Source organism: Columba livia, chromosome 4, assembly GCF_036013475.1.
Source record: "Columba livia isolate bColLiv1 breed racing homer chromosome 4, bColLiv1.pat.W.v2, whole genome shotgun sequence".
Classification (NCBI taxonomy): domain Eukaryota; kingdom Metazoa; phylum Chordata; class Aves; order Columbiformes; family Columbidae; genus Columba; species Columba livia.
In genome coordinates this window covers 68,377,676-68,404,266 of record NC_088605.1, presented here as the reverse complement: position 1 = coordinate 68,404,266, position 26,591 = coordinate 68,377,676, and the positions used below count along the sequence as shown (strand labels likewise).

General features: G+C 36.0%; 1 long non-coding RNA gene across 1 annotated transcript in view; it reads right to left on the bottom strand.

Annotated features, from left to right (window-relative positions):
- LOC110356354 (uncharacterized) overlaps window positions 1–26,591 on the bottom strand; it is a 149,570-nt gene that overhangs the window by 96,729 nt on the left and 26,250 nt on the right. Inside the window, exons 7-10 of the long non-coding RNA XR_010472443.1 lie at window positions 25,580–25,697; window positions 23,831–23,898; window positions 10,739–10,855; window positions 5,959–6,113 (exon numbers count right to left, since the gene is read on the bottom strand). This is a non-coding gene — a long non-coding RNA (uncharacterized LOC110356354). The remainder of the gene's footprint in view (window positions 1–5,958; window positions 6,114–10,738; window positions 10,856–23,830; window positions 23,899–25,579; window positions 25,698–26,591) is intronic.

Here is a 26,591-nt window from a genome sequence, read left to right as displayed (position 1 = left end):
AAATGTTGTTTTTTTCTTTTCTCTACCAGCTGAAACACATCGCTAAAATGTTTCTGTTTGTAAAAATCCATGAGAATGGGTTCCATCAATTGAAAATGAAAGGAGAGAAACAAAGACTGAATTCCACACTGGATGAAAGCAAGTAGTGTCAGCTTCAAATAAATATTTAAAGGTACTAAGAAGGACACAAAAAGGAAATGAAGAATCTTCAAAAAGAAAACAACAGGGTTATGAATGACACTGCACTAAAAACACTAAAAGTAGAAAACAGACAATATCGATGAATAAAGCAATGTAAAAATAAACCAAAGGTTTTAAAGACTCACAAGCTACATAGGAGATGTACCAGTGTGGAGGGAAGGTCTGCAGAATAACACTGAAAAATCAAAATATTAGAAAAGGGAAAGCAAAACATCATGAAAGACAGACAGAAAATAGCAACGTCTAGCTTGCTTTTGAGTTTCAAGAAATACTAAAGATGTAAAACTGTGCTCCATGCCATATGTTTGCTAGACTTTGCCTTCCACCCTTAAGAAAATGGGTCTCACCAACAATGTACAGAGTGGGGAAAGCTGATCCAAGCGGAAGTGTTTATACCATGCTACACTGTTATGGTCTCATCACAGACTCCACCAACTCCAGGACTAGAGGACAAGTAACATGCTTTGCTTTTTCCTCATCATATTTGTCACTCTTCTTTTTTTGCAGTTGGAAAGGAAGAACCAAAGCTACACTGCCAAACATTTATGTTCTTTTTCTTTTCTGAATGTCAGCAGGCTTTTCTGTGTAGGCACTTGCTCCATAAAAGACTACGCCCTCCAATAATTTATGACAATCCCCTCCTAAAGCCGGATAGAAGTCTGAGGTTTTCAGTTTCTAGTATTGCACAGTATCAGCTCACTTTACATGTCCCATGAAAGAGAAGACTAAAGAATTGCAAGCAGACTGGGACCAAGTGGCAAGAAGGAAGACTGACTTCAGTGACCCTAAAAAATGGCATCAAACAAGAGGTGAAGAAGAATGCTGGAGTAGACTATTCAGTTTCTTGCCAGGCTGTAATCACAGAGCTCCTATCTGTTCAAGCACATTTTATCTTCTCTGGCATGTTATGTTATGTACTCAAAGCAGCTACAAAGCTCCTAACTGTCACAAAGACACAAACTAAATTATAGCCATAAATATATGCAGCTTCAGTTCAGGAAAAGTGATGCAATGTCTCCACAACTGTTATTTATAAAATACAACTGGTCAGACACTAAAAAAATATGACCAAGATGAGTAAGCAGTGGTTTTGGACGATTACAAGTAAAAATTACTGCTGGTAAATCTGCCAGTTTTAATATATTTACATCTCCTAGGAAATTGGGGAGAGACAAAACTGCTAACATATTATTAATAAAGCTCATTAAAAACTTTGATCTAACTCTAGAAAAATATTACTGAACACTGGGAGAGACATTTTAGTCTTTGAAGACTCAACCATAAACAAGATGAAAACTGAACAAGAAATATAAAGGCCATTTTTCTGACATAAAAACTTCTTCCTAATTTATGCTAGTTATTGGTTTTTAACTGGGTAGTTAGGCTTCCATTAATATGAAAAACTAATAGCTTTTAATATCTTAGGGATTTCAGATGGACAGAATGAGAACTATACATGGTAACAGCTCCTTCAGAGAACCAGTAGAGTTTCTGCATATAATAAGAGACAAGGTTTAAACATAAGAAATTCTTTCCACAGGAAAATTTTTGCTTTTATTTTTGGTACAGGTTGCTTCTTCCTAGAATTTCCTTGAAGGTACAGTCAATCTTTAACCACTAAAAAAACACAACAACAACAACCACCACCAAACAAAACACAAAACTACAACAACAAACAACCAAACAAAACCCAATCAAACAAAACAAAACCAAACCACCCACAAAAAAATAAAACAAACAAACAAAACAAACAAACAAACAAACAAGGAATAGGTGTGTTTGTCTTTTTCCAGGACAATATCACAGAAGAAAGGTTACTGGGTTTTTCTTTTTGTCTTGCATTGTCCAAGCTTAGTTGCAAGCTTTCTGTAGGAAAGCTTTCTCTAAGGGAGAACCAATCAGCCCTGTTTTAACTGCAAATAAGAGGAGATTTTCCTCACCTCAGGACAGCATTGATTATGGAGAATAACTGTATTTTTCTGAAACATTAAAAATATTTCTGCCTGTAACTTACCTTTTATTTTACATCTTTCAACACAAAAACTTCCCATCCTTTCACAGAAACCAATCACATGAAGATGTTAAAAAAAAAATTGTTTCACAGTTTACAATAAGATCAAGTTATATTCCTAAGATATACCATTTCAAAAGATAAATAAAAAGCCAGCAAGTATATAAAACTGATATGTGAAGTGGTTGGGCTGAAAAGATGGCAAACTCAACCCCATGGTTAATATAAAACAAATGCAGATGTGCAAGGTCATACTTAATTTTCTCAGTTTGTGATATAAGCATGTACTATTAAGGCAAAACAACAATTTTTGAATAAAAATTACATTTTTCAGGATTTAATACAATTTGTGGTGACCACTGATGAATTGTACATATTACTTCAGAGTTTAATTGGCACTAACTGTCTTTCTAGTTATGGGAAGGGAAGAAGTATCTGTTCTTATTTTAAGTGCAAGTTTATAATAATGCAAAGTTCTGTAGCTTAATTAAAAATATTTCATTTTTCAATATTTTTAATAAGAGCTAGGAAAGAACTTATTTTGATATCAACTGTCCTTAGTACTGACATTTCACAGCATGCAACCTGAAAAGGCCAACCTGTCAGGCAATAATACATAAAACACGAATGAATATGAGGATAAGGAAAATCACCTCGAGGTGACACTTTTCTCTTATGAAATCAAAGTGAAAATAAGAATCATCCTGCTAGTACAAACTACATACTCCTCAGATATGAGAAAAAGCATAGTTCTTAAAAAAATGTTCACTACATTAAATATTTATATATATATATATATATATATATATATATATATATATATATATGAAAATCAGGTGTTAGTTTGTTCAGCATTCAGCTATTTTGGCCATCATATTAGCATAACAATTTAACAGATACATTCCAGATGAGAAATTCAATTCATTTAGTAGTTTAAGGCATGCTATGCTTTAATTCTATCAAAACATCCAGCTTCCAAACAGTTAATTTTCTGTTTTCAACATCATGTATAATCAACGACTTGAGTAATGACTCACCACAGACTGCTACACAGCAGGTAGAGATCTACACTGATTTGCCTTTGGGAACTTTTCACACCCTCTATTACATTTCTGTGGGCAGCTTCATAAAATGGTGGAAAAGCTATTCCAAAAAACTATATCAAAGAAATAATATAGCACTGTGTGTTTTCTCCAGGCAGGAATTTTTTAATGGGTTGTGGGAAATAACACAGAAGCAACTCCTGTCCGCAGAAGAGATTTAAAATGCTTTTGTTTCAAGAATAACCAATTCTATGTTTAGAATTTCTGGTCCTGAAAGCTGCGTTAGATCCTTCATCTTGAGTGTTGAATCTCTCTAGAATGTAAATTGTCAAATTACTAGCTCGCCAAGGAGAGAATTTCCAAGTTTTGCATGTCATCCCCAAACCTCAATAAAACTAAAACAACAGAGTTTTACTGAGATGGTTCTGTGCTTGCAGACTTGCTTTCGGTAGCACATCTGCCAAACTAATGAAAATCTGGCGGCACACCTACAAGAAATGAAAATGTGCACAAATGTTCTTTTTTATAGTGGTCACAGAAATACAGTTTTCTTTTTATCTATTCTGTTATGACACTCAAAATGGCATTAGGAATCTTTTTCTTTCAAAAAACAGACATATATTCACCTTCTAAGAATTAACCACGTGTGCTCCCTACTTAAATGACTTCTCTGTGATACATTCTGCATGTTACTCCTTTACACCACCACCAGTTAATCACCTCCATTAAAACAGAGATCCCTCATTTTCAGCAAGAGAATCCTGCTAGTTACAGAGGAATACTAACTCTGGTAGCTTGTTTCTCCATAGATACACAGCACTGTCACCAGTGACAGCATCAGACATGGTCTTCCAAAGTATGCTTGAGCCAAATCAGTGAGATATCAACTGGATAAGCAGACTATGGGTGAAAAATTGTCTGGACAGCTGGACTCAAAGGGTTGTGATCAGCTGTATGAACTCCAGCTGGCAGCCAGCTAGTACTGGCATCCCTCAGGGATCAATACTGGCACCAATACCATTTGACATTGCTATTAATGGCTTGTGCAATGAGGCAGAGCACACTCTCAGCAAGCTGGCAGATGATACCAAAAGGACAGGGGCGGTCAACAACACTCCAGAGGTTAAGGCTGTTCAGAGTGGTTGTAACAGGCTGGAGAATTGCACTCACAAAGCTCTTGTACAGTTTAACACAAGCATGTGCATAGTGCTTTATCTGGGGCAGAATAACCCCATGCAAGACTACATGGCCAACAGGCTTAAGAGTTGCTTTGCAAAAAATTGTTTGGGAGTGCTGGTCAATGAAGAATTGAACACAAATTAGCAATACGCCCTAGTAGCAAGGAAGGCCAACGGTATCCTGGGCTGTATTAGCTAAAGTGCAACCAGCAGGTTAAGAAATCATTATTTTCCCTCTGTTCAGCATTTGAGGGAACAGGGAGGAGAACCAGCTTCTTTTAGGATGTGCACAGTGAGAGATGGAGATGTAGTGAACCTGAACTTCAGCAGAGGAACTAGGTTGTATCTTATTAAAATGTATGCTTAACCTCAGCTCCACTTAAACGTGTGTATCCATGGATAAGAAATTCCCCTGAAGCGACTTATAAATAACTCCTTAGTGCTCTGTCCAAAAAGTTACACACTCATACAAATCCAACAGGACAAAAGATTACAAACCAAGCTTAAAATTTCTAAGACATAAAAGCCACTCTCTCAACTGTTACATGATGATTTCACTAATGGTAGAATTCATAAGTTACACCAAAACAGCACAAAAATTAATCAGAAGAAGAAATGCTCCTTCCACTTACTCAGATAATCAGCATCTGAAACCATCTAGCAAACAAATAAATGAAATTTTAAATCTAGCTCTAAGTTCTCTACAAGCAAGTCAAGAGTGTGTAAATGGAGACATTTATACAGAAGTACTACCATTTGGTAGTTTTGGAGTTTCATCTACTATCTGAATTTCCTCTCAATTTTTTAACTTTATCCTTCTCCAAAATAAGAAAGAACAAACAAAAGTGACCTTTCAGGCAGAGAAAAGATGTGGTTGGGCTTTAAGAAAACATTTTATTCCACCTGTATAATAACCTACTGGGAAAAATGTGAGCTCTTAGCAAAATGTCACTGTGCTGTTGCACTTGTTCTACCACTGTGATGAATAATGGGCAACTCTGTAAGACTGCTGTAGTTCACCCTGCACCAGGGTCATTGACCACTTATCACTGCAGGGATCATTGTGAATAATGACAGTGGAAAATGTGGAGGTAGCTGGATAAATAAACATTTGCCATTTCCTGAGCAGGGAAAAAGAAAAAAAAAAATAATCACAACTATAAAAATAGCTTTCCTCTGAATTAGGAGAATTTAAATAGACTACTTTTGATTCAACATTCATCAGTCTGACTTTCAATATGCATAAGGTTTGAGGTTAAAGGTATCTGAAATGTTAAAATAAATGTATATTTACTTGTACATAGCCTATAATCAAAACACGTTAACCAGCACTGCTTTTCTTTAAATCTGCTTCATATTTGCTCCATTCAAAACAGTTCTATACTCATTATATGATTAAACACCTGGGGAAATATATATTTTGTTTGATGAAAAATGTATTATTAATCAGGAATGCATAGTTTTACCAAAGGAACAAGGCGTACATTCATTTAATTTTTGCAAATAACTACTTTGTTTCGCTCACCTCTCGCTATGATGTTACTGCTGTCACTGCTGATACTAGCATTCCTTGGATAAATTCAGTATACTGTCTAGAAAATTGCAGCAGTAGCAACGTCGCCTGACGTTCAATGTAGCCCATAAAACAATGAAGCTGTAGTTTGAGGTTTTTCAGATGTCCTACAGTTGGTAAGGAGAGTAAAATAAAAATAGCACAGGAATTTTTACACCCACTTTTCAGGACTTAGAGTGGAACTTTTTTTTTTTTTTTACTTTGTTGTGTGCCACTGGAAAACTCATAACACAGGGAATAAAGTGTTGCTTTTATTCCTGAGTGATACACGTTGTCCACTTGGTTTTAACCTGATCAAATGCTCAGAGAAATCCTGGAAAAGATCACTTCATGAATATGAAATGTATATTATAATCACAATAAGATCTTTTTTCTCCATTTTTTCCCCTCAGGAAATCTATCAATACCAAGCAAGAACATTTTCATTCGAAAGAAAATAATTACAAAATTATACATTATACTTGGACATAACAAGTTCAAAACAAGTTCTAGCAGAAAGAGAAAATAATCTGAGGTTACCAAACTCAATATAGAATCAAGCTCATGCTTTCCTCAAAAGCCCCATTTGATTAATCCTGATTTAAAAAAAATTAAAATCACATAACAATCTTTCACATAGTCTTATGTTGAATATTATCATTTTCTATCTTAAATATTCATCATTATGATGCTATTCAGAAGTGAATTACAAAGTCATATGTGTTAATCTTCTCAAAACCAGAAAGTAAATGTTTGTACATTAATTCACTTAGGAAACAGAAGTAATCCCACATGTCTCAGGATCAATAGGAACTAACCACCAAAACATGACAAAGTATATTCTATTGTCAATTATGTCAATAAATATTTCTCATGGCAGAGGTAGACACCACCCGCATTATGAATTTTGCTAGTAGAGGTCTAGTTAAGGGAAAATAAGTCTTTATTGCCAAATCACTTATAAATTACTCTATTGCTGGTATGCTGCAAGTATAAATACTCTATTCTTCATAGTTGCATCCAGGAAGGATTCCACTAAGTTAAAAATTGAGTATGTTCTTGGGCTTGATCAAATGAATAAAAATTATCCATTAAAACACAGGGGTAGTAGTTCACTCTTTGCAATGAATCTATTTTAAGAACTAGACTTTGATAATTCTGAAGTCCATCATTATCTCAAAGACTGTTTTAAAAATTAATGACAATTTTTCATATTCACCAAACAGCTGAAGTGAGGATGAGTGAAAACATAGAATCATAGAATCGTTTTGGTTGGAAAAGACCCTCAAGATCATTGAGTCCAATCATCAGTAAGCCTACATTACAGCCAAATCCATCTTTGCCTTGCATGATGACCAATACATGTTTTGAATTCTGATCCTCTTAACCAACCACAGCAAGCCAACTCCAAGCAAACCTACTCCAGAACGGTAAGAGTATACATGCTTTCTTTCAAATAGGGAGCAGATGGTGCATTTTAATTTTATGTCTGGATGTCTAGGATGAATAGGTGATGTTGAAAGATTTCCGCTTGGGTGCAATAAATCAGTGGCTAAAGTATTCAGAGACCTTTAATCCATAATATCTTCCAAAAGAGCATCTCATTAGCCCCAAATTCCTCTGAGATGAGGAACAAACATTTAAATTCTCTCAACTTTTTTCTTCATAGCTTCATTCAGTGTTACCAAGCCACCTATTGCGACAGTCAGTGTGGGGCTACAGCTACAGTCCAGCCTCTCACATTGCTTTTGTCTGGAAAGAGTAGCTGAGATGTTACCTCAGCTCGTCCATAAGCAGTTTGGCATTGTCTTACGGAGGGGAGAGCTGAAGGAAATACAAGGACCGACAATGAAGAAATTATTCATCTGATCATGACCACTCATCTGAACAGTATGATATCACATGTCCTGAGGCCACATGAGTATCTTGAGAATAGATGAACCAAAAAAATTGGGAATCAGGGGTAAGCTTGGATTTATCATCTACCACTACCATGACACATGTTGATAATAAATATTGCTAAGAACCATCATAGTAGATTCCAGAACAGATCTCAAAGGTCCAATATATATGATTATCATGGTGCATTTGCCTTTGCTAGCAGACAAACTCCCACCCAGTCATCTGCTTACCCTCTCCCCTCCAAGGGATAGGGGAAAAATAAGAAAAACAGGAAAAAGAAAGCTGCTTCAAGATAAAGTCAGGGAGATGACTTGCCAATTTCTGTCACTAATGAAACAGACCCAACTTCAGTAAATTAATTTATTGTCAATTAAAATAAATATTTAATTACTGATTCAGGTACTAGGAAACAAAGAAAAAAAAAAAAAGAAAAAGAAGAAACAAACACTTCTACACTTAGGAAAATCACCTTTCTTCTCCTTTTCCCAGGCTCAACTTTGTCCCAGACAGCTCTTCTCTGCCCTTGCTATAGCCACAGGTTACACTCAGTCCCTTCAGTGAGGCAGTGGGCAGTGCTGAGTGGTGGAAGTTGTGATCAGGATGTACAAGTTTCTCTCACTCCTTGTTTCTCACTTTTCCCTTGAAAAGTGCCTTGGCATGAACTTGTGTATGCACATGTACTTATCCATGTGCTGCTGTAGACCCTGACCTCCTCCCACAAAAGCCACCCCCGCAGCTTCCTCACTACCAAAATGTTGCCACAGATACCCAGTACTGTTATCGACTAACTTTGATGAAGTTGTGAATACCCTGTTGCTGAACGGCAGATAACAAGGCATTATTCGAGATATCGTGCTGAACAACTTAAGAGGTTATCACATTTTTTGACTTTGCTTCTGTTGTTGAAGCTCTTTGCCTTTGCAGGGAATTACTTTTTATTATCATATAGGGTAGAACCTGATCCCATAGACATGTGCTTAATTTACCTTCAGAATAACAAATCACAGGCATGCAAAGGGGCTGGACTAGATTAAGTAATTGTTCCAAAGATACTTTATTTTCCACAGATGATCATACCTACACCACGTATTTTACATGAAAAGGCACCTACTGAAAAATGCATGTGAACACTGCAGACCTTAGATAGTCAGAGACAGCCAAACTAGCTTAAGCATGCTCTATATTGAAGCAGAAGCATCAGTGCACATCTTCACAGGAGCTAATTTACTCGCCTTTCTAGAGTAAATTAACCTGCACAGAGTTCTATGCTGCCACTGCTAACAGAAAATATCTATTTTTTGACTGAAATTCAAACCCCGATAAATAAACCATACTAAAGGAAGAACGAAACATGCAGCATTCCGTTGACCTTCAGTGGCCTGAGGAGATTAAGAAGCTCCCAAAATCCAAAGCAAAGGATTATTTTTCATGGACCAAATTTTAAACAGGCCTGTAAAATTGCAATTCTTAGACTGCACATGAAAGAAGGAAAAAAAGAAAAAGAACCTTATTTGAAAATCTGACTTAAAAGGAGAGGAAGGGCTACAATCTTTCCCTCTCCTCCCTTCTTTTTCCTTTTTTTTTCCTATTTTACAGATGTAGAGTACAATCAAAGGTTTGTTCCTGATTTGATTAGAAATGTTTCCTGTGCCAATTATTTTTTCAAATAAGTCAGAAAAGACCCTTTTTTACTTCAACTCTCCTTAGCAATGACTTTTCACCACACAAAACCTGAAAAACTTGAAAACTGGTGTAACTTCTAAGAAAATCATGCAACAGAAGTCAAGAAAAAATTCAGTTTGGTCCAGTTTTAGTGAAAGGCAAGCAAAACATTAAGATACAACATAGAAGTTTTTTCTGCTGATTTGAGAAACATGGATATTGAAATTACACCTGAGGGCAAAGTGAAGCTTTTAGAAAAGCTGCACCACGTTGAGAAAGAATCTAGTTAAATCCACGTTAGCTAAATCCCGACATAAAAAGTACTAAAGCCATCAACCGGGGAAACAACATCATCACCACCACTACAAACCAGAGACCAAGCCAAATAACTCCAAAATCCAGAAAACTGAAATTTAAAGAATAACATTATTAAACCTATGATACTGATAGAACAAAAGGAAAAACACATTCTTAATTATGTCTCTGTGTACAAAAAACATCTGTGGATGTACTTCTATACATCATGCAGTCTCACAATAAGCTAACAACTATTTTTCTTTAGGGGCTTAGCTGCCCATTGGATCATCAAGCTAACCCAGTTCCCTCTTACATCCACATGGGACTTAATGAGGAAGGGCTGTGGAAAAGAATCCAGATTCACTTTGGCAGTAGACCAGTTAGCTTGGATTAAACATAATGTGAACTGGTCCAGGTTTTTTATTATTACTTAGTTAACATTTACCTATTCCCTGTCCCACTGTAACTTTATATTCTGCATTTAAACTTTCAACATGCATTTGAAATGTTGCCATGATGAAAAGCACCAGAACTCCTGTATTAGGAAAACTTCTAAAGGTTTTGACACTGTGCTGATTACATCTGCATTGAGAGACTTGGATAATATGAACTTCAAAAGTTCATGGTATATGGCAGGTCAAAGAAATCAAGTTGCCTTCATTGTCATGAGCTGTGAAGTTCAAAAACAGCCATGGTGGGAATTCTTTTGTGATTTCCCCTAATATATATGAGATCAGATACCTACTCAAAGAAGTTATGAAATAAATAAATGTATGAACATTTCTGGTTTGTTATTGCTTTTCTTTGGTGAGTCAGATAAAACTGTAGAAAACTCAATCGAAACAGTACCGTGCTAATAACAGCATCCCCTATTTGCTTGACACTTACTTACCATGTGTAGTATGTGAGTATTAATTTCAGTTCACTTCAACTTCTGAAATGCTCTTTGTTGATGGCTATGAGGTTGTCTGTATTATTCCATATATAGGTTAAAAGAGAGATCATAGCCCTGAAAATAAGGAATAAAAAAACATCAACTTTTCTTCTTTTCTATGGAACTTAGCAAAAGTCCTACCACAAGAATTGTAAAGATTACTGTTTCCATGACAAAATTTTCATTTCTGATTTGCCAGTAGTTATTGCCCAAACACTGAACATATAGGGCTCGATTTAGGAACATCTCAGAAGAGAATTTTTATGGATAAACACTACACTAAACGGGAGAAAGAAATGAATCGATCATGCTTAACACACCTTTAGTTTGTTTTTTTTTTTTTTTTTCCTTACTTAGCTTTCTCAAATAACAGAATATAATTTCCTTTTGCTTACAGTACAAAATCATCAGTCCATACTCTTAATATCTGACTATACTGTGTGAGCACACCAATAAGCATTGGAAACTCAGAAACAACTTCAGTTCCCAGTACAGAGCTAAGAATTTGGGAGACCACTTCGGTACAGGCATGGTACCTTTCTTCATATTGTAATCCAGTTTTAAAGAGTCTGTGGACTCAGTCATGTTTGTAAAACAACAATAAATCCACAGTAATAAAAGATTAACAATTTTTATGATCAAAGTAGTTGTTGTCCATTAAAAGTACTTTGTCATCCAGGCACTAGGACACAAGGTAGATTACTTAATTCAGCTTAAAAGTGCAGACATAGTCAGTCAGGATATAACTTATTTTTTGAGTCCTCTGTGTGCAAACGTAAAATCTTAGTCTTAAAAACAGCCTTTAATTAAGCTATTATTCAAAAGCAGTTGGAGAAATCCTCACAATATGGAAATAGTCCAGATAACAATAAAAACCCCCAAACCTTTGGAGTCATAGGATAACAAAGACAAAAATGAGCCACATCAAGATTCTCTTGAAAGCAGAGCTGTAGACCAGGTAATCCTTGTCCCTCTCAAGTGGAGCCTTGAAGTGGGGAGTGGGAAGGAACTGGAGTCTCCATCTCTGTGAGGGACCTACCATTACTTCTCTGGGAACCCATTCCAATGCTTAGTTGGTCCCATTGTGATGAATTTGTATATTCCTTCCATGAGAAATTTCCCTTGAAGCAAGTTATGCAACTATTCAAGTCAATGTGACAATAATATGACCGTACGAATGATGTGCTACCATGAATAGAAGGATCATCACCTTAGAAAAATTAATATTGTGTGATATTGCATAATTGTCCAAATCATAGAATCATTTCGATTGGAAGAGACCCTCAGGATCATTGAGTCCACCCAAAACCTAACTCTAGCACTAAACCACGTCCTTAAGAACCTCTTCTATGCACCTTTTAAACACCTCCAGGGATGGTGACTCCACTACTTCCCTAGGCAGCCTGTTTTAGTGCTTCACGAACTTTTCCATTAAGAATTTTTTCCTAATATCCAATCTAAACCTGCACTGGTGCAACTTGAGGCCATTTCCTCTTATCCTATCACTTGCTACATAGGAGAAGAGGCCAACACCGTCCATGCTACAACCTCCTTTCAGGTAGTTTTAGAGAGCAATACAGTCTCCCCTCAGCCTCCTTTTCTCCAGGCTGAACATCCCCAGTTCCCTCAGCCGCTCCTCATCAGACTTGTGCTCCTGGCCCCTCCCTAGCATTGTGAGTGTCCTTAAGCACTAGGGATATGACAAAGCCCTAAGCAGATGCACTATGTGGACTACTTTTGGTAAAAATACCCAAGATATGACCAGAAATGGAAGCAGGCAAGAAAAATGAGAATACCCTAAAGAAAATGGAATAATACTGTAGCACAGACAAAGCAGAAGGAAAGCCACTGGCTAGGGGACATTAAAAACACGGTGAGGCTTCATTCAGAAAGGAATGGAGAGACTGGGGGGGGAAAGAATTTGTGGATCACTAGTCTGTTTACTCTTGAGCTCTTATCTGAAGGCTCATAAGTCTAATTCATAGGAATATTCACCTAAATTTACATCAAGCATATCTAGTAAGCCAAATGAAGAAGTATTTTAAGAGGTAAATATTCTGTGAAGAGGGGTTTTTTGGTTTTGAGGGTTTTTTTTTCCTAAGTATAAAAGAGAAATAAATCAATATCCTGCACATCTACAGTGTTTCTCATTGGTAGTTTTCAAAACTGTTTCAGAAGTCAATTGTTGTTAATATCTCAGTTTGTTAGTAGACAAAAAGATGAAATATTCTACCAAACTCACCCACTGAATAAAAGCGGAGCCTAGGTGTCCTTAATCCCAGTTCAGTCCACATAGTGTTTCTTTCCAAAGATATAATGTAGAATCAAACTTGACCAATTTGTAACATCTACATAACCTCCAGAGTGCCAACAGCTACATGACTACATTGGAATCATTGTTTTCATACAGGAATGAAAATTCATAACTGCAAAAATACTTGAAATTAGAAGCAAAGGTGTTACACAACCAGAAATGCCTTCCCAAGATGCAGGCTGCAGTCTAAACTCTGTAATTGTAGCTCCATACTGTGCATTGTAATGGGCTCCTAAAGCAGCTCCCTCTCCATTTTAGAAGGGAGAACCAACACCGATTAAACATGTGACTCACTGCTTAGAAAACCTATGGCAGAAAGACATTCTTAGGTCATAGCTAAGCAAAAGCATCTAAGAAGCCCTGAGAAGATGCCACACAGGCTGTTTCCAGCAATATCTCCACAAATAGCACAGTACAATAACAGAACTGCTGATCAGAGGAGCTGGTGAGGAGTGGCCAAAGACCATATTACACACATTTCGGAAAGCTTTTCTTCAGACCAGGTATGTTCTGGCTCCACAGAGTGAAGGCCCATTAGAGTGACAGCACATTACACATTATCTCAGAAGCACACATATTAGTTAATTTCATCTAAACACAATGCAACTTGACTTTCCGAGCCCAACCCACAATGTGAACCAAATCACAGCAAACAGGCAAGACTGGCAGATCACCTTCAAAAATGCACTTCTGAGCTGAATTAAAGTGTTAGCCTAGATTTACACTGGAAAATATACTGTAACAGTTTAACACAGAAACAATCTTATATATGATACGTGCCATTCTTTGAGTTTCAACAGGAAGTTAATATCCGATCAGGATTAAAACCATTGCAAGTCTGTGAAAAAAAGCACTACCATGGTCCCAGAACATTTTAAGACTAAATAACACCAAATGAGGAAAATAAAGTCATATTTCAAACACTGAGCTCTGGAATCTCCCGTGGCTTTCAAAGTACCATATAAAACAGAGTATTTGTGGTCAATACACCTAGTCCATTTATTTGCATATCATTTGGCTGTTAAAGCTATAACTTTCTTTTCTATTAGCAGACAGGCCTGGTTCTTGACTTACCCCGATATATATTAGCAATGTTGACCCTGACATTCTGGATGGCTTATGTTTAGTTGATTAAAAACCTTGACCTTCCTCTCTGTAACACTGTTCTTTCTAAATCCATCCTGAAAGTACTAAGCAGACGTATGCACTCTGAAGTTTGCATTATTAACATCTGCCTCTCAGTTAAGATGCTTTGCAAAAACAATTAGTATCCAATCTTGTTTGTACCTGCTGCAAAAACTAGCTTCTCTGTAAAAAAAGACACACTTATTTTTAGTTCCTGTTGTCAGAAAATTATAGTTCTAAGGTCATGGCAGCTGTGTTCAAATTTACAGCAACACACCTTAAAGCATTAATAAACAGCAGCAACAGAAAACAAAAACTCTCAAATTTCCTGTGGCCTTCTAAATGTGAAATTGCATGTGTTATCAAATTACATTTTTATGTATGTATATATATGTGCACAATACAGCGTTATGGACATGTTTCAAAGTAAATATATTAAAAATGTTACGTAGCTTCTATTTGCTGGCAGTGTTTTAAATTATTACTAGAAGCCAAAGGGAAAGAAAGTTTTACGGTTTTATCTTAATGATTTAAAATATAGGAACTAGTTTGCTTTAGATGAAAGTATTTTATCCTGACTATTCATCTACCTAGTCACCAAGCTGATACAGAGCAGGCTAGCACAGATGGTGCAAAGAACTAATTTTTAATTACATGTATGGACCAATCATTCGTGTGTGACTTCTATTTTCAAATCCTTTCATACTGTGGACTAATAGCATCCAACACATGCCCTTCCATTACACCACTTCCTTCCAGCAATTACAACCATTACTTCCACAGAAGTTAAAACAACGTGCTTTTACTCACTTTGACATAGTGTAGCTGTTTGAAGAAAGACCATGTAGCCATTCATTTGTATTTCACAGATCAGTTTTGCCCAGAAGTTTAAAAACTAGTTTCAAAGGAGACAAAGACTCTCACATCCTTCTGTAAACAAGAAAGTTCAGAAAAAAACAATTCCTACTCATTTTGCTTAACTATTTTCCAGCTTTCTAATATTTACTTTTTTAAATATTAAAGGATTACTATAGATGGTAACAGAGTAAAATTAAAGTATAACTGCAGGCCCACATATTGATCTCGAGTCTCATGCTATGAAGAAGTTGACAGTATTTTTATGAAGTTCTTAACCACCCCTATGATGATCATCTTCGTGGACTTCCTCATATATCTCCAACAGACGGTTGGTTTGTTCCACCTGAGTAAACTAGTCTATTATATAAAGTCAGTAATAGGGAGAATGGCTGCCTCTTATATAAATCAAGGTCGTTTAGTTTTACGCTGATTTGAACCGTATCAGCCTTTCCACCCAAATATATTCAGCCTCTTGAGCAATACATAAGCCCTTACCAAAGGCTCACTCAGAACACATATAAAATACTACATTCCCTAACACTGCAAAATTCCACCTGAGTAAAAGTCTCAATAACTTTACACTGAAAGGAAAGTATTTTAGTGGCAGCACAAAGGCAAGGTGAGGCTATAGGGTACCACTAAGTATTCTTGGGATACGCATGGTGAGTATGCAGGCGAGATATAGATATGCATAATGTACCAAAGTTTTAAAAACTGACGATTTATTCAGCTGAGATAGTTTTCAGCCAACAGCTTTCAAACTCCAAAGGCAAACGTAGTGAGCAGTTTAGTCCTTCTCCCTCCCTGCCTCATTTTGGGTCCCCTCCTCCCTGGTATGTGGAAAGAAAAATAATGTCTTATACAGAAAGAGGACAAAGGAGAAAAAAGAAAGAATAATATCTCTGCTTTCTGTCTTGTAGAAATTTGCCCTTTTAAACTATGTTTTAAGTTATTTTAAACTACGTTTTCAGTTATTTTAAACTATGTTTTGAGTTTACCCATGCTTAAAGGCACTTATCATCTAAGTTTTATTTCTTTGGTCAAAAATGTTACCACAAGTAAACTTCCCCTTGAGTAGTCTGTCACAGATGAAGAAACAGCAGTTTGCCATCTGCTACTAAATTTTAATCCCTACCCTATAGTCTTATTTGCACAGGCTTAAGGATCCTGCGTTAAGAAGGTCTACATTTGTGCATTGTACCAAAATTTTTCACTGCTATAATAAATACCACTCTCCAACGTTCTTGAGTTACTGGAGCAAAAGATCCTCAAGTAGTATACAGTAATTAACTCTTCTGTACTAAATGTATATAAGAATATTTACATTAGGAGATTTTGTATGTACATTTCCAAATAGATTGCGCTATATATATATATATGTATATGTATGTATATATATATGTATGTGTGTGTATATATATATATATATATATATATATGCCCTCCTACTAGTGGCATATCAGATAAAGTAGTTGAAAATATTGCATACAGTGTATATGTTACAAACATATTCCTATATCCCTTTAGTATTTCTAACAATAGACTATTTTGCATGCCATGTGCAATGGTGGCCAAAATGAGACTTATTCAATGTCATCAAATTTAAGGAATCATATCAACATTTTAATAGGAGCCTTATTAAGATCAAATTCTGTGTTTCAGCTTGTTGTAGAGTTAGTTGACATTTCAATGTCACACCTAATACTCATGATCAATAATGTAATAAACTGTATACCAGATTCTAGTCAGTAGAAAGTTGTTTTTGTATGCAACAGTTATCTACTGAAGTTATCATATTAAGAAACCCTGCTTTTAACCTGTGTTTGGATTTATGCTTCTTTTCTCTGATTTTGATCAAACCTGTGATAATTTTTATGAGATAAAATAGAAATAGACACTGGAAGAATAGCTAATCTGAATGCAAATGAGCTTTTCTTTTTTTAATAACTTTCGGGGTTTATCTTTTTATTACTCTCACAGAAAGCAGGACAGTCTGGTTAGAGCCAGGGGCTAAATCAGAAATGACTTGACAATCCACTGATAACATGGCTTTTTCAGGATATATTCTCTGCTCTAAGATTCAGTGACTAAGGGTGAATCATAAGTTATAGAAGTCAATCAGGCTAGGATTTGGTTTTATACAACAACTTGAGAAAATTTAAGTGTACTTTACTACCTGAAACAAACTTTATTCTTGAACATCTATGACACAACACTGTCATAAGTCAGAAAAAAAGATTGCAAAAAAAAGTATAAATGAAGTAGGAGTTTTGCTTACTAGATTTTGGATTTTTTGCTTGTTTTTAATAGTTTGAGTTCTTCCATTGTGTCTGTGATGCGGTATTAATAGCTGGATTTCCTAAGAGTCATAATACCTATTTAGGTTCTCTGAATAAATGTATGTAAAGAGCTAAACTGATATGTCGTACATCAAAAAACTGGGGACATGCATATACACACACTAGAACCTTTCAAAGCACTGACTTTCAGCCGCACCTTCCATCATTGCTGTTTTGAACAGCAGACTATACTTATGGCCTCCCCACAGTTGATTTTTCCCTTGGTAGAGACATTTTCGTCTACTACAGTATCCATGTTTATGACTGAAGACCTAGAGTGGATTCTCACCCTGATTGCTTATGCCCCAACCTATGCCAAAGATATTTTCATGTAGTCCAAGATAGATTCTGGACAGCAGGAAAAGTTCCTGATGTGAACACCTGGAAGAGATCTCAGAGATGACTTGTAACGTCAATCCAAAACCTAAAGAAACATGTGGACTAGGCGCCAAAAGTAGCTGACCGTCGCAGGTCTTATACTTTTGAGGCCTATACCAAGTCGGTAATAATTTCACTTTAAGTGCATTCTATATCTACTGTTTACTCCTAGTGGTTGATCTGATATATTTTGCTACTGCATATAAGAGTGCTAAATAGGAATTCTATTTTAAAAAGTAGAGATCTTACAGTTAGCTTCAAAACAGTACATAGACTTGCTGCTTTTAAAAGCCTGAACAATTTTTAATTAAACATGGAAGAAAAATAATCACATTTCTTACATATTATTACATTTGCATCTTTTCTGGGATTTCATGTTTTATATTCTTATTTAAGACATAGGATAATGAAAAGTATTTGAAATGGGATTTCAAGGCAGGTTGTAGTTAAGTTATGAAAGATACATGTCATCTGGTAGCCCTCGATATCAGTGGACAACTTGCTGAAGCTAAGTTATTTATTTTCTTTCTAAGAAAAATATCCACTTACTGTGTTTATCTTCCCCGATGTCTCCAGAGACAGCACTATTAGTTACATGAGTATATACATTTAGGAAAGTTATTAGCTATTATGGATATGTACATTTAGCAAACTATATAATTTTTAGGACACTCTACTGAAGCAGTATTTTTTTTTTTTTTTAAGATATTTTAACAAAATATTTACTTTACTAAGGAAAAGTGTTTCCAGTTACAATTTTTACCTCCATTGTCCTTATTGAATAGAATTGCTATGGTTAAAATTCCTAAACCGAACATGGCACACATTTATTGTTCTCATTGCTAAATATAGATTCTGCTTTGCTGCCAATTATCAGAGTAAAATCAGAATTAATATATACTGTTAGATAAATTAACATACATTATTTTTCCATGACCTTCGAGAATTAAGGTTACGCTTCACCTTGTATTATTTTGTATATTATATTTGTATTATTTTACTCTGTTTGTCAGAACAGAGCAACCTATTTGCTGTTACATCTAGCTCAACTGAAAGTACCATTTTTTTCCAATGAGCTCATACAATGTAAAGCTCTTATGCAGCCTTATTCATTTGTAGTTTTTGGTTGTTTGTTTCTCTTCAGTCATAGGTAGCAAATGCTCTTCTGGACACCACTCATAGACAATATGGTTAATCCAACTTCCTTACTTCTCCCACACAAAAACGCATCACAAGCTCCCCAAACTGTACTTTTTGAAAGGCAACCATATTGGACCATGAGTCAAAAGAAACTATTGATTACATGTAGACCAATAGCAATAACTTCACTAAAGGGGAAAATTAAATGAGACTGACTAACCAAAAGGTTAGCAAAAGGTGAGCATTTATGTATTGGTGTATCAATTTAAGTGTCAAGTACCGATAGTACCTTTCAAAGGTAATAATGGATTTTAGTATCGCCTTAGGGACAGATTTTAATTATGCACTATAACAGTGCTGTTCAAGCTGTCATGTGACTGAGGTATTACTATTTCTATAATAACTTTGATGTAAAACTTGACTCTGGGCTGAATTGTGGCACTTAAGGGAATACAGGAGGAAATTATTTTACACATTTTACGAAATTAGATGTATTTTGCATCCCTGACATCCTCATTTGCCAACTTTAAACAAATTCTGGTACAAGATTAGTCTATAAAAACTGTGCGCTGATATAAACTATGCTTGTATATTCCAGAAAAGGAGAGAATGGGAAGAAGGAAGTTTAATCATGTGTCCTAAGAGGTGAAGAACCGAGGGTTCAGCAAGACAGAGGAGAGAAAAAATGAATCACAGAATCACAGAATGTCAGGGATTGGAAGGGACCGTGGAAGATCATCTAGTCCAATCCCCCTGCCGGAGCAGGAATACCCACATGAGGTTACACAGGAAGGTGTCCACGCGGGTTTTGAATGTCTCCGGAGAAGGAGACTCCACAACCTCCCTGGGCAGCCTGTTCCAGTGTTCTGTTATGCTCACTGAGAAAAAGTTTCTCCTCAAATTTAAGTTGAACCTCTTGTGTTCCAGTTTGAACCCATTACCCCTTGTCTTACCATAGGTTGTCACCGAGAAGAGCCTGGCTCCATCCTCGTGACGCTCACCCTTTACATATTTATAAACATTAGTGAGGTCATCTCTCAGTCTCCTCTTCTCTAAGCTAAAGAGACTCATCTCCCTCAGCCTTTTCTCACATGGGAGATCCTCTACCCCCTTCATGATCTTTGTGGCTCCAATGAAAAAAATGGGAAAAGAAAAAGTGAGGTAGGCTGACAGAAACACCCTCTGCATACTGGAGTTATGCCTGGTTATGTCCCCATGAATCCATCTACAGACAGATACTCTATGAAGAAAATCCCGAGTCAAACAAATCTTGAGTTCTCCTTGCTCCTCCCAAGTAAATTAGTGCTACTCCTTTGAAGGTATTATCTCACAAGTTTCTTTTCTTGACTCAGAGCCTGGCAGATACAGCCCAGAATGTCTTCCAATGACTTCCCATAGGTGGCATCTCTGTGAGGTTTTACAAAATAATGGGCTGCCTATCAATGCCTCGAGTTCTTCACTCTCCTTCCTGACTGTGATAGAGAGGACCACGATAAACATTTATAAGTAAATTACTACTACAGATTTGCGTGAGGGACAGAAACAGCAAATTAAAAACAAAACAAAACAAAATAACAGCACCAACAACAAAAAAACCACACACAAACAAAAACAAACCAAAACCAAAACCAGCAATAAATTACTGTCTGATCTGGGCCGCGAATCTATGACCAGGATACAACCATGGCACTGGTCTGGAATACATTTGCACAACGTTGAGACCTTTAGCTCTGCCCAATTCCACAGAGGACTTATCAAAGTAAGAGACATACATAAAAGAAGGGAGGTTTTCCTCTAGCATAAGTGAAAATCTAGACTTTTGAACAAAAAAAACATGTAAATCTCACAAGGCCTAGTGGCTTCATCTGTCATATGGTGACTATACCCCTGATACATGAGGTTTCTTAGTATTTACTTCTTGTCTTTCCATTTTAAAATTAGAATGCAAGCATCATATTCATAACACAACGCTTCTGAAAGCTATGAGCTAATATTCTCATCCCAATTAAAGAGAGGCAAACAGATTGGTTTTAACACTCAGTGGCATTCTTTTTATAGACTCTTATTCCTTCATAAAACACTTAGTTATAAATAATCCACCTATAGAGCAATTAGGCCTTTTCCTTGTTTTATGGGTTACAGACTTTATGCCTGTGTAAGTAACATAATACATTCTAAAGCACTACAATGCAACAAAACACATTTAAACCCCTTGTGTTAGGAGCCATTGAATAATGTTCATATTTAATTACTTTTAATTTGTCATGTGATTACAGCCTTTTGACTAAATCACACGATTGCTGAGTCCAGACCAAAGCATCACTGCTACCTGAAATCACTTTAGAAAAGGTCATCTTTAGCCCCTACACATGGTTAAATGTGGTGATGAGAGAGGGTACTGACAGAAATATGAGAAGTGTCCATTTTTACACAACCAGCAACTCAGAAATAAACCAGCAGAACATTATTTCCACACTTTTTATGGCAGAGAAGCAACAGATACACCACTTCCTCCTCAAAAAAAAAAATTCTCATGCGCTTAACAGTATCACCAAGACTTACATGCTTCTTCTATTCCATACAGAGAAGAGGAAAGTCTTAGGATGAAGCTGAAGTACAATGGAAACTACAGAAGAGAAAGGCATATTTGGCTTTGCCTTTATATTTTAAATTAAAAATCACTAATGTGCTTTCTCTTATGTTGCAGAAATGCTATTTTTAACCTTAACACTTTAAGCTTAGAGTGAGGTTACACTGAATTCTACAACATCAGTAGAGAAGTTCTGGGAGAGTTTGCAGCAACAACTGAAGTCTTTGCTCTTTATGTAAAGATTCAATATTGCCTAGGGAGTTACATTCAAGGACAGAAATAGAGTGAGAAAAGCTTTTTTAACAATTTTCCAAAATAAATTTAGACTGTGAAAGACTGGGAAGAATATTAATCTGTTTTATTCATACACACTCTCTTTTAAGACAAATTAATTATGCAGCAGAAGCATTTAGCATAAAAATACGAGGTTTGAAATGTGAGTGTTAAGTGTAGTGCAGGGAAATGAACCTGATAGAACTCGTAGAAGGTGATTGAAAGAGGCTAATTAGAAAATGTCTGGGAGACTATAACCATTTGACAAAAAGAACATAAGATAAAGCACTGTGGGCTTTAGGAGATTATTAATGGTCTGCAAGATTTATTATCCATTCACCTTTGAGATCAGCTTTCCCCCTTCACACCCCCCAATTTAGTCTCAACTACAAAAATGCAAAAGAGCAAATGCAACTGTTGGTTATAATGAGGTCACAAGCTAATTGTGTTCTTATTTCGAATTTTAGAGTAACAGCCCTAGGAATATAATATCTTACAATAAACATTAGCTCAACCAGCTATGGCTATAAACTGGAAAATTATGACCAGATTCTCATCTTTTTTAGTTTTTCACAAAGGGTGAGCATAAACATTTGTTCTGTGGACCTCAATCCCACTAAAAGTTTTAAGGTTCCAAGAAAAATCCCCTTCAGTGTGTCTAAGTAGATTCAATTACTGCAATGCTTTTTCCATATACAGTAGGATACAAAATACAGATCCCTCTATATTATTTATCTAGAAATAAATATAAAATCAATAAGCAAAGTGACTGGACTTCTATGAGATCTTCTGTTCTATATACTAAAAGAGTGGTATGTTGCCATTGGAAATATCAAAAGTAGGTGTATTTCTGGAAGCACAGTCCTACACCTGTGAGATCTGTGAAGTGCATGGATCCCTTCTTAGCGTGGACAAGGAAGAGCCTCTGTTTCATCTGAGATTGAACTGCGGAGATGGCTGGCGTGTAGAAAGATAAGAGTGACAGCCCAAGTACAGAGATGATGCAGAAGTTTCTTTGCTAAACTGACTTCAGCTAGGACGGAGGCAGTACCCATAGGTTTGCTTCAGAGATCAAAAGAGCATCATCATCAGGCATTTGTAGAGCCTGTGATGTCTTTGGGAATGTCCATCAGAAAGAAGGTGAAACTGTTCCTCTCAAGGTCAATGCTGCCAGGTCTAGAAACTCGTTCTTTCATCACCACTTGCTCTGGAGTAGTTCAGACTGTGACATGACTAATGAGACATCTGATTCACCCCAGAGCAAATTGTTTAGCAAGCATGGGTCTAAGCATGGGCAACAAAATACGAAAGAACTGGCTGTAGCTTAGAAGAATCTTTTTAAAAGAAGCAAGTCTTTCTAAAAAGAAGCCAGATGTACTGGGGTCAGAAGCTGAACACTACCATAGAAACATTTTTCCTTCAATATCAAATACACAGAGAAGAGAAATAACCAAAACTATAAATAACAAGGTCTAGTGAAAAAAACAGCAAGTAGAAAATTTCCTAGAAAATTTAGGACAGTGAAGTGAAACACATAAATACATGTATAAGATCCTTTTCATGCTTTGTCATTTATTTATTAATATCTTCATTGGAAATAAGTTCCCAAAGTTCTTATTTTTTAATGGAAGTATTTACTTTTCACAAAACAGTGAGATAGAACATTCATAGCAATGGATTATATGACTGTAATAGCAATGTAATAGCCTTTTCAAGAAATGCTTGAAACATTTAGGCACCTCATGAAATAATTGAGTGAAACAGACAATGTAACAGAATGTCTGTCATTGAAGTCGTTTTGCAAAGTGACTCAAAAATTTTAGTCATTTCATAAAATGGCTGGTTTCAGAATATGACCAACATAAATATGATTTGTCCTCCAGTATGCTGCATCTCTTTATATCTTATAGAACTTTCAATGCACTGTGAAATAGCTGATATGTAAAATATTACCAGAAAAATATTAAGGCATGAAGTTCTATGGTTAAGGTTTCCATATTTTATTCTTATTGAACACCACTTATTGTACTCACAGTTCTGTCATCTGAGAGTCCTTCCTTCTTCAGTCCATTCCTCAGGTATATTCATGTATAAAATAGTTCTGTAAGAAACAGAGTAATTTTTATTGTCACAAATTATTTAGGAATTATGTGCAGTGGAAGTAGTGCTGACTTCAGCCTGAGCAACCTCAGCTTTATGCTGACTCATCACTACATAACCTCACTTCCATATTGTGGTAATTCTACTGATTTCAAAGCGGTTGATTCAAAAATCTGCCACAACACACCAGTGAATCAAAGCCAAACCTTGTTATGTCATAGCCTTGGAAACAGAAACCAAACAGCGACACCAGGACCACTGCTATTTTATTGGTCATGGACACTGTTTACAATAACTACAAAGCACAAATAAGTGTTAAAAAAAAAAAAAAAAAAAAAGAGGAGACAAGGATGGTCAGGCATGGAGGCATTTCCTATGAGTGAGATTAAACAGCTGTCTACTACTCCAGCAGCAACCTCAAGTTTATCAAGTCCTATAAAGCACCGTTTTTTCTAGAAGATGGAATGGGAAGACTATACAAAACCCCTTTCTTAAAGTCTTTCACTGCACATTTGTTACTGGTTATGGAGACTGAGACAAGTGAAGCTTGCTTCATTTCTATTTCTTGCCAGCTTGCTAACACCAAATATACAAGACACAGTCCCAAGTACTTCTTACTATCAGCTTGGAAACGTCAAAATATTTATAATCTTAGCTTTTGTTGAAGACAAGAACACACAAACTGTTCCCCTGAACTGTTAAACTCTGCTGATAAAAGGAAGGTAAGTATTATGTAGAAGTGTTATCCATTAGTGGAACTCAATTAGGTAATTGCCCATTAAGGCTGTAGATGTGCAGGCCTTGTAATTTTGGTAGTCTGGCATTTGTTGAGAGGAGAATGAGGGGAACAGGGCAGGCTGGAAGTAGTTCTGTATTATACAGCAGTACTCATATCATCATAAAAACCAGAAAGACCTGATGTAAAACATCCAAGCTCAGAGATTGGGTAGGAGGTTCAGAAAAGAAAGGATTTCTGTTCCCACTGAATAAATGGACTGAAAAACAGTAAGGCCATTTCAAGCATGGAAGAATGTCAAACACATGGTTCCACCCACCACTGAATTAATGCCCAATAATGCAAAATTCCCTGAGGAGCTGTTAATAAATCAATGTGGATTTTGCTTATAAGTAATTGACAGAGTATACTACTTTTTAAATTAAATATCAAAATGCTACTTATCTTCAAAGTGCTTTTCAAACATTTAAGATTTGTTTTAAAAACTGGAAATAGAAAAACCTGTTGTCCTGTATGTGGCAGACTTGGCAGCGTTAGGTTTACAGTTGGACTTGATGATCTTAAATATCTTTTCCTACCAAAATGGTTCTATGATTCTAAAAAAAACCTGTTGTATGTATGTGATATTTACAATAAGTGGTCGCAAGATTTTCTATATGTTGGATACTGTTGCTATAAAAAAAAATAATATTTGAACCTTTCTGTCAGATTATTTTTGCAGGGTTAGTTAGATCCTTAGCAACTGAAATATTAGTGGGAGGGAGAGGGGGAAGTTGCTATGTTTGTGAATGACTAGGATTCTTTTTAAAAATGCTGCCATCTGTGTTAATAACATATATACATTTTTATTTTGCTTAGAAGTTCTGAAAATTGAATTCATGTGCACATGTTTCATGGGTATAGCTCTGTTAACAAGGGTATAAATTAATAGTACAAAAATACTAACCACAAGGGCCATCCATCAGAGTATCCAAACGTGCATTAGCTCTTGATAGTAATTGATGCCAGGTATTTTACTGTAAAATTCCACAGCACATTCACACCAGTTTCTTGATGAGGTCTGCCTGTGAAAAGGTTTGCAGAGTCAAATCCCTTACTTTTCACAATTTAACAAAACAAAGTCTGATTCTGGAAAGATTTAGGTGTGAATAATCTTAAATACCTTTGAGATATCTCCTACTGGAATTTAAAAATACTTTGTATGTATTTTTTAGACCAAAAAAACCCCACCCAAATATTACCTTATGAATGTTTCCTATTGAAATGTATATTTGTTTATATAGTTTAGGTTGACTTTACTTAGAATCTGTCTTTATTTTCGGTTTTACTATGTTTTATGGTTACAAGGCTATAAAATGTTGAAATAGCTGCAATCTCAATTTTCCTTGTTTGATCTCATCTATGGAGATTTTAAAACTCAGGTCAACACTACTAAACACAACTTTATTGTGCTGCAGAGATCTCGAATACAGGTTCTCCAGCTCCATCTTCTGGTGCAAAAGTGCTTAGAGAGTCTAATACTTCAACAGCTGATTTTACTAGCCACAAGTGTCTTGAATATATGAAAGGAATTCCAGCAAAAATGAGCCTATCATTCATAATATATGACAAGATCTGGAATGGTAGGTATTTTACTGATAGGCAATAATTTTCTCTGCCCAGTTCTCACATACATTCCCCATTTTTTCAAATCCCCAATACATAATATAATTAGTCTCAAAGACCTTGCAATCTACAGGGACTAGATCAAAATAATTTTGGAATTATGTTCAAAATTGAATCAGTCTCAAAATCAATCTTTAAATCTTCTGGGACTCACTTATTCCAGATGCCATATAACATATGCACTGTACCAGAATAATGAAACCAGCTCAAAGCCTAATCCTTAACTCCTTACAATTTAAAATTTCCCAAGATTACTAAGGGTTTAGCCACATAACTCACATTACAATGAACAC